Source organism: Manduca sexta, unplaced genomic scaffold, assembly GCF_014839805.1.
Source record: "Manduca sexta isolate Smith_Timp_Sample1 unplaced genomic scaffold, JHU_Msex_v1.0 HiC_scaffold_3866, whole genome shotgun sequence".
In the NCBI taxonomy this organism is placed as follows: Eukaryota; Metazoa; Arthropoda; class Insecta; order Lepidoptera; family Sphingidae; genus Manduca; species Manduca sexta.
The window spans coordinates 1-10,195 of NW_023594981.1; the positions used below are offsets into that span (position 1 = coordinate 1).

Here is a 10,195-nt window from a genome sequence, read left to right on the forward strand (position 1 = left end):
CATGGCGTATCAATACCAACATTAGGGAAGAATACGTTAGAAACGTCAAGTAACAATACTACCAACCGAACAAAATACATAGTAGTAAGCACTTTTATCGATATCGATAAATTCTACTGGTGAATCGACGCTAATGCTACTTTGATAAAATTCATATAATGTATTTTCGAATCCACATTATTAATCCAACTCACGCTATATAGTGAACATTTTAGCACTATAATTACAAGGCGGAACTAAAATGAGGACTCAAAATAAAATAAAAAGCTTTCACATGTTGAATAATAATTGTATTTAAAATAAAATCCTTTATTCGTCATGTAGGCGAACATAGTTGCACTTATGATAGGTCAAGGTACAATGAGAATATTTAATTATAAAGTTGCTTATATAACTAAAGGCATTTTAAATTAAGCATAAAATAAATGAAAGACTATAAAGTAAACAAAGAAGCCAGCTCGGGCTGGCAGGAAAGAAGAAATAAAAAAATATATATAATCATAATAAAGATAAAGAATGGGACGTATATTTACTTAGTCCCGACATCTTCATTATTTTAGGTAAAGAGCTTCCTTGTTTTTGATACAATAATCATGATCAACTAACTGCGGCTGTGCTGTAGTAATAGATAAGTCTGTAAATATGAATAAAATTATTGTATGTGATTTTAAGACTGAAAACGACTATGTTTGGTTATTACATAAAAGTAAGTAAATCATACTTGAATTACCAGGTACCGCAATTGCTTCAACATGAGATGGTGACACTTCTTTGTCGCACTTCTCTTGAAAGATATTATCAATTGCGCAATGATTGCTTATAAAAACATGGCACGGAAATTCAAGCAACATTTCATCAGGAAGTGGATCAGCTTTTAAATTTTTCGATGGTATGGCTGACTTTCTAAGGCGATTGTTCTTTTTATTAAAATCTTTGTTATTTAAGTGAGAACCACATACATATTTCAAAGTATGCAGCTTTTCTATGGGAACATATATCAAATCTTCTTTTCCCATAACCTGAACCCACTGTCGGCATCTGGAAATATTTTTAAATGTAAATAATTAGATTATTAAATAATATTTAAGTCTTAAATATTAAAATTGACAAGGCACATTTATTGCTCAACGCACTTTTAAGTACACACACACACACACACACACTCTCACACCGACACATTGACTTTAGTATTTTTTGGTCCTGATGACTGATCTTACTAATATTATAAAGGTGAAACTTTGTGAATGTATGGAGCGCGTGTGCGTGCAATTAAATGTTTATTATTCCTACCCGCAAAAAATATAGAATTGCGATTAAACTTGGTATGTAGATAGTTGAATGACTACTTTTATCACTATGTTCCCATAAAACCTGGACCTAAATGGGTGAAATCGCAAAGGGCCAGGGCAAATTGATTAATAAATTTAAGCAGGTATCGATATCGATAATAATAACATACATCATTAGTAACATAATGGTAATTAGAAAATGAGAATTTTCATTATTTTTAAGCTACTTTATTTGCGCGATGACTGAAAACGTCTAATTAATGCTTACCTGACCTCATCCAGTGGAAATTTCGCCATGAACATTCTGCTTTTGTGATTTATGCGACTGGCACGATCTCCACAAATTTCACACGAAATGAAACATTTTTTTGGTGGCATGTCATTAAAACGTATTCACTTACACCAACAAAAAACACTTTTTTGGTATATTTTTACTTGTTTGAATAACAAATAATACAAACATAAATCAATAAAACACAAATGTATTCCAAAACGTCAGGAAGTAAACAAACAATAATAATAGCGGTGAGGAATAGAAAGAGAAACTGTACTGAGAGAGAGAGATATGGCATTTAATGGCAGATACTGCTATCCGCCATTAAATGCCATGTCAATTCCATACAAAAGATTTTTTGTTCCTTGTTGCGCTAGGCTGCTAAGACTAACGTAGTTAATAATAATACTAATCGGGTTATAATCAGAGACAAATAGAGTAAAATTAATTTTTTTTTTTTTTTTTTTGCCTACAAGCACTGTGTTGCTGTGTGCTACGCCAATGTCAAGAAAGCTAGGGAAACATATTACAGGAAGGAAATTGGTTTCGGAATTAGGATTAAGTCAGGAAAGTTGTCAAGATATAATATATTAATAATAATAATATTCGTCAATACAATATATTAATAAGTATATACAAACTATATTTTTATGTTATTATGTACAATAAATGAGGAAATAGCTTTATAAATATTTACATTAAATAAGAGGAGGGAAGAAATACAACAAGGAAAAGGAACACCAAAGGATATGAGTTGACTTATAAAATGAGCATTATCAAAAAGCGGACAAGCGAAGAAGATATGATTGAGGTCACCCTCCTCTTCACCGCATTCACAAGTTCTACTACCAATAATACCAAGTCTAGCAAGGTGAGCTGGCGAACACACATGACCCAAGCGCATTCTCATTAATATACTAGTAGATCGCTTACCAAGATTTAATTTGCAAAACCATGGCTTCTCCGGTATACCCAATTGGACTTTCGAATACAATTTGCCTTTTATCTGACTGCTTTCTTCCCAGCATTTTTCCCAGGATTTCCTGAGAAAAGTACTCGGAAGTGCAGCCAGATCGTTGCAATAATTTATGTACGGATATACATCACCACTTGTTATCGCCTCATTAGCCAAACGGTCGGCTTTTACATTTCCTTTTATATTAGCATGACCAGGGACCCAACATAAAACTACAATTACGTTTTTGGAAAGGCATTCTATGAGCTTTTCTCTTATATTCATTATCACAATTGAGTGGGACTTTTGATTTGAAAGGAAATTTTTCAACGGCCTGAAAGGCACTATATGAATCTGAAAAATAACAGTTTTACTAAGTCCAGCAATAAGAATAAATTCTAACGCTTTATATATTCCATAACATTCCCTATAAAGACTGAAGTTTCTGGAGGAAGCTTTATTTTTTGTATAATGTTATACTGAGTATGGTAAACGCCCACGCCCGTATAATCTGACAAAGAGTGTTTTGATGTGTCAGTGAATATGTGGTGAAAATCAGGCCATTTAATGCTTACTAATTCATTAAACTGAGTATTAGTGTTAGGGTGGTCTCTATCAACGCCCAAGGAATAACATATCACCGGCGAAAGCAAAAGTGATTTAAACCCAACCATAAAAATTGGGAGAGAAACTGGTCTATAAGTGGGCGCTTGAAAACTTATAAATTTACGAAAACTTGTAACTAAACAAGGAAGTGATTTTTCTTTCCACGATGAAGACGTTGCAATATATTGAGAAAGAGATTGAAGAATTGGAAAAAGAGCGTGATTAGAAAATTGCAAGGCTTTAAACAAAAATCTGTCTGACAAGTACTGTCTTCGCAATTTAAGAGGAGGTTCTACACACTCAACTTCTAGGGCGTTAATTGGACTGGATTTCATCGCACCAGCAATTATTCTAAGAGCCTTGTTCTGAATTAACTCAAGTTTTTTGAACGCTGCTGAATTAGCCGGTTCCAAGATAAATGTACCATAGTCTAAAAGACTTCTAATTAATGCATTATATATAAGTCGTAAAGAAAACGGATGCGCCCCCCACCAAACACCTGTAAGACAACGTAAAATATTCAAGTTCCGTTCACATTTAGTAACTAAATAATCACTATGTTGAGAACCTGTAAGTTTTGAGTCTAATAAAACACCAAGAAATTTCACTTCGGTCTTTACCGGAATCATAACATGTTTATATTTTACTTCTATTAAAGGACATTGGCGTTTTCTGGTAAACAAAACTAAACAGCTTTTAGAGGTTGAAAGATCTAATCCATTTAGAGTCATCCAGGACTCTAAATATCTCATAGCTGATGACATAGAGGAACAAGAACTAGAAGTAATTTTTTCTGATGTATAAAGAAGGAGGTCATCTGCATATTGTAGGATTTTAACGGAACTATTTAAAGCTGATTCCAGGTCATATGTGTAAATATTGTATAGTAAGGAACTTAGCACTGACCCCTAGGGTAGACCCCCTACATACGGTTCTAGATAATTTGGTAGCATCATCTGGACAAATATGAATACATCGTTCTCTTATTAAATTTGTAATAAAATTAGATAGCATACCGGGGATGTTAAGATCATGCATTTTTGCTTAGAATGGAGGGAACGACATTGTCGTATGCTGAATTAATATCTAAAAATGTGGCAACCACTGATTTGCTCTCAGAAAAAGCTAGGCGGATATCGGACACAAAAATACTAATACTATCTATCGTGCTTTTGCCTTTTCGGAATCCATATTGGCTATCTGACAGAAGGCGGTTACCCTCGATATACCATTCCAATCGTTTTTAACCATATGTTCAGCGAGTTTTAACAGTACGGAGGATAAAACTATTGGACAATAAGATGAGGCCTGGCACGCAATTTTACCAGGTTTCAGAATAGGTAATACAATTTGTGATCGCCATGAGGCAGGTATGTTACCAGTTATCATAATAGAATTAACAATGTTTAAAAATAAAGTAATGCTGTTTCACTAAGATTACAAAAAAAAAAAGTAGGGAATACCATCTTCACCTGGGGAAGAATCTTTGACGCTAGTTAAAACACCTTTGAGCTCTGATAGTTAAAATGGGGGAGTTTAAGTCATCATCTATTTTCAGGACTGCGGATGGACAAAGTTGTTGTGGAACAGTAGGAGGAGCCAAATGATCTAAAATATCTTCTGTTAGGGAAGGCGAGAGTGAACAGACGGAATTATCACTAAAGGCTGATCAAAATCTTCGAATATTTCGCCAAACCATAGATGGACGAGTATCTGGGGAAATAGAATGACAAAATGATTTCCAACCTTCAGATTTTTTTCTTTTGAAATAAATTTTTCGTCTGTTTAGAAATCAGTATGTAGTAATCAAAATTATCGGAAGTCATATTTTGGCAGTAAGCCCTTTCGGCTTCTTTCCTTTTCTTTGCAGCTTCTGTACACTCTCGGTCCCACCATGGTGGAGAAGGAATTCTACTGTTCTTGGTGCTTTTAATGGGAAATATGTCATCCGCAACCTCCGTCATTACTTTAGCGAGAGCCACAGAACACACTGTTTCGTTATTATTTTCTATGTCAGGAAGATTTGAATTTTTTTTATCAAGTCGTTTTTTATATTCATTCCAATCTACATCTTTTAATATATATTTTAAACGTGGTGACCGCGAAACAGAAGGCTTTTGCTATGAGGAAAGCTAATCAGAATTGGTAGGTGATCGCTCCCATAAGAATAAGAGAGAGTTTCCCAAGTAAGAGAAGAAGCTAGGCTCGGTGAACTAATGGCTAAATCTACGGCACTTTGACCTTCATCAGGGTTGGTACGGCGGGTAGGAGAACCTGAGTTTATAATACAAAGATTATGAGAATCGATAATATCAACAAGGTCTCTTCCACAAGTTTTAGTTGTAGAACAACCCCATGACTCATGATGAGAATTAAAATCTCCTAACATTGAAAATGGTTTAGGTAAAATAGAAATAATGTTGTTTATTTCTCTAAATATAGAAGGACACGGACGCGGGATATAAATAGATACAAAACAAATATTATTAACAATGGATGCTATTATGGAAAAATCATTATGGTGAGATGGTAAGTCAAATGGGAAAAATTAAGGGACTTTTTGATGAGTATGACAACACCGCCATACCCATCGGCTCTATCTTCCCTGAGACAGGAATAACCAGGAATTTTAAAACAAAATTCCGGTTTTAACCACGTCTCACATAGAGCTATAACACAAGGGTTAAATTTGTTAATAAGATAAATTAAATCAGATTTGTTCTTCACTACGCTTCTGCGGTTCCATTGTAGTACTTTGCCTAAGTGAGCCATTGTTAAATATGTCAGTTATTATTTTCAATAAAGGGGCAACGTTGGACGGTAAAATTGTTTGTGACAGTGATGAAACTAAAGCTATAATAATATCAGCCACCGATTGTGGTTCTGGCAGGGTACCAGTTTTAGGAAGTGCACACCCATCAGCATAAGTGGGAGAGTTGAAATCACCCACAAGAGCTTGGTGGGCTGCACGATCATAACCTTGTATCGATTTAGGCGGAGAACGGGGCTTCAGAAAAACAGTTTTTATAAGAGTTACTGTGCACTGGTTGAGTGGCTGGAGTTTTGATATCTTGGCTGTTGGCTACAAAGAAGATGGGGTGTAAACTTTAATGTGTCAGCATATGATTTTGTCACCGGAGGATGTATCTTTGATGCTTCTGAGTATGAAACGCAATTTTGGGCCATATACTTTTTTATATTTGTCTGCCTACTGGCTTCTGGACAAACCTTGCTAATTGCAATATGGGGCCGCCACAAAGACAACAATAACTATTATCTTGGTCGCAATCACAAGATGTACCAGTATGCCCTTGTCCACATTTATAGCACCTTGGTTTAGATCTGCATGTATCTTTAGTGTGTCCATACCGGCAACAATTGTAGCATTGAATTGACGGATAAATGTATAGTTCTACTTTGAGGGAATTAAAACACATAAATACTCTTGTGGGAAGGACCTGACCATCAAAAGTAAGCACTATAGTCTGGGATGGTTTCCAAGTAGCAGAGCCATCCACTATTGTTTTAAAATTTAAGCGTCTTACTTTTATTATGTCACCACAACCTAATGGAACCCTAATATTTTCTTTTATTTCTTCTACAGACATGTACACCGGTACACCTCTTACGAGCCCCATCCTGGTAACATTAAAAGATGGAATAAAAGCTTCATAACCTTTTTCCAATAAGGCATGATGTTTTAAGAAAGAATTTGCAGCTGAGTGACTTGTGAATGCCATTGAAATTTTGTTCCGACCGATACGCTTCAAACTGCTCTTCGTACTATGTTTGGCACCTGGTTTTATACAAAAATCTGCCAAAGCATATTGGATGCAAATTAAGATCCTGTGTTACCTCTCCTGTAATAGACCCAGCAACATGAATAATAAATGGTGAAGCATCCAATGCAGTATATTCTTTTCTAATACTATCAGATATATTGGGAGGTAACTGGGAGGCCTGAGATGGAAGAACTTGTGTATGCGGTGCTATAAGGGGTGATGGTTTTCAGTGATTTTTCGTCACTGTCTTCACAACGACATCCACTTCTACCTGAATCTACAGCCATTGCATTTTTGCGTTTTTTTATTACATGTTTTGCACACCTAATTTAATCGTATGCGCTTTCTTTTATTTGTATTGGAAATTGAACAATCTGTGTCTATGCTTGAAGCAGTTTCTATTCTTACAAGAATGTGATGGTTGGGGAACATCACCCCAGGATCTGGGGCTCGTCCATCCCAACACCCAACTAAATATTAATAAAATATACACTTACCAATAGTTGTTTTCTATATACACTACACTACAATTAAATAAATAATGAAAAATTATATACAATTTACAACTTAACTGACTAAATTTCTGAATAAAAATAATTATTTTCAATTTAAGATGAAAAAAGACACCCGCCAAATTCAAAGGTTTCCCGCGCTTTTTCAAAAAATGTTATTCAAAATGTCACTTGTGACATGTATAATTTTTTTTATTCATCCAGAGGATAGGCTATAGTCTTTCGACCATACTGCCTAATTTTACGTATATGTTACACACATAAATAATATAAATTGACGTTGTCAATATTTCGTCAGTGTATTGAAATGTACTTTGTGTCGCTCGCGCCAAAAAACTATTAATTTTATGAAAAAATTATACATACATAAATTGTAGGAAATTTTTTCTAGTTTTATTTTGTACATAAATATTTTTTCGTAAAATGCGTCGGAAAGGAGATATTCCCAAAAAACCGTTTTTTAGGCGCCATTTTTTCAATATGGCGGCGCGAGCGTAAAAGGGAGGTGGCAAAGTTGAAATTCGAAAAAAGAGCATACCGAAATCTATAAATTGACCAATTTTCAAAACTCCGGTAAAATTTCCAGGTAACCTCTTTTTTCACCAAATGACTGGACTATAAGGTAATTATAAAAAGTAATAGTAACCCAACTAAAGACAGCGTGCACAACATTGTGACATTAAAACTACATTAGACTAGTTTGTAGGCTATACGTTACGTTATTTTCGCTTATCTCACGGCTGACAATTAGTGGGTATTCTTTAATATTTTTGTGAGCCATAGATTTTATTGATTACTTAGATATATTTCCGGTTATCTTCAGCACTAACTATGCTACTGATCGAAATAGTTTATTGAAATAAACCGCACTAACATATTATGTATAAAATCATTGGTTAAGTATTTATTTTTATTAATTAATAATTACTATAGTCATATTATTAAATGGTATTGAATAAATAGTCTCGATATCTGCTGTCATAATTAATTGAAATATAGATAACTTTAATTGTTACACATTAGAAAATGTGTACATACTACATAAGTACACCTTGTGGCTTATTCTTGAATGGAGACCGACAATACAAAGTTAGCGTCTTAGTCCAGACTCCAGACCGGACGCTTCAGGACGTTGGATAAATAAGGGTTGTTCGGGACGTTGCATACCTACCTATTGTAAAACTAGTGTGTATTTTGTACTAATAATTTGTTATTAATTTAAGAGAATTATTTAAAATTGTAGACTTTTACTTTTAAAATTCGAAATTAAATTATAATTTATACATACCTGTGAAGATATATCGTCATAAATTTTTATCGATATAAAATTATCGATCGAATAAGTAACATCCCTAGAGAGAAGCCAATAGATAGTAAGTTGGCAGCCTTGTGTCATTTTTTATGCATAACGTTGGTAGAAAATCTTACCTAAACTGAGCTCATGTATGCGTGCGTGAGTTCAAAATCAATGTACTAAGTGCCGCCTCTTCTTACGTAGTATATTACCTTTGTCTTAGTCTGTGGTGGCTAATGCTCTTTGGCAACAATCATCTGGCAACACTGTTTTATGAGTGTCGTGTTGTGAGCTGGAAGTTTTAATTTCATAATTTTAAAAAATTAGATTATAATGCGATGCTACCTCGAGGCGAATTATTGGAGGTGTGACTGAAAGGCCTTTAGAAAGTGAATTGAACTCTTACAGTAAGCTAGACAAAGAGCTTCGCATACGGAACCAAAATTTTACCAAATTGCACCAACATCGACAACTACTACCAGTACTTTCAATTAGAAGGTCAAGAAGACGACATCGTATTTAAAATTCTTGAGGATTTTGTATTTGAACCCGTCATGGCTGCAAGAGACAGGACTAATGAGTTTATATCGACTGTGCGAAGTCTTCAAGGTCGAACGCTTGCTAGACCCACTGTCAGAGATGAACGAAAAGCAGTGATACTTGAAACATATTCTCAGTTCATGAGTAGTGCAAAAGTTATCAGCAAAATATCACCAGCACATATGCAAAATTAGAAAAGTTAGCCTTGTGTAAGTATGTTAAAAAATTACGATAATACAAGTTTAGTGATAGCTTTATATTTTTTATTGAATGTGTTGAATATATTATAAAGGAGAGTAATACATATTGTTGTATGAAAATCTTAACAGGCTAATCTCTTACTACACCAAACCAATTCAAACCAAAATGATGAATGGTAGTCCACATAAAATGTGGTCTGTCATAAAGGTCTTCCAGGCCCACTGGTTGATGTATAAAATATGCAAAAACTAGTGGGCCAAATATTTCCTTTTGAAAATATAATAAACCACAATGTTAGTATTAATGATTGGTATTAATGGTATGTGGCATGTCTTTTTGTTTTGTAAATGCATTTTCAAGTATCAAAATGAATTATATAGCTGTAATCTTTTTAGCTCTACCACTTGTGTACAATTTTCTTTTATTTTCAGTGGCAAAAAAGAAATCTTTATTTGATGACCGACTACAGAAATACAAGAATTGACATATATAATTAAAGGTGATCTCAATTTCTAAACCAACAAATTGCCAGGTTGGGTGAGATGCCTAGAGGGCTGGCATGCACAGTCATTCCTCTAGTGTGGTGCTTGCTTTACAGTCAAGACTTGCCTCTATGAGCAATCAATTCAAACAGGTAATTATATATTACTAATATTATGAATATGAAAGTTGCTGGTTATCTTTATAAGAAGTAAATGCAGATATTGCTTAACAAATTTAGATAAAATCCACAGGATCATGT

General features: G+C 34.3%; 1 pseudogene; it reads left to right on the forward strand.

The window, feature by feature from the left end:
* The first annotated feature begins 7,582 nt into the window (after window positions 1-7,582).
* LOC119193274 lies at window positions 7,583-10,180 on the forward strand (annotated as a pseudogene).
* The last annotated feature ends 15 nt before the right edge of the window (window positions 10,181-10,195 follow it).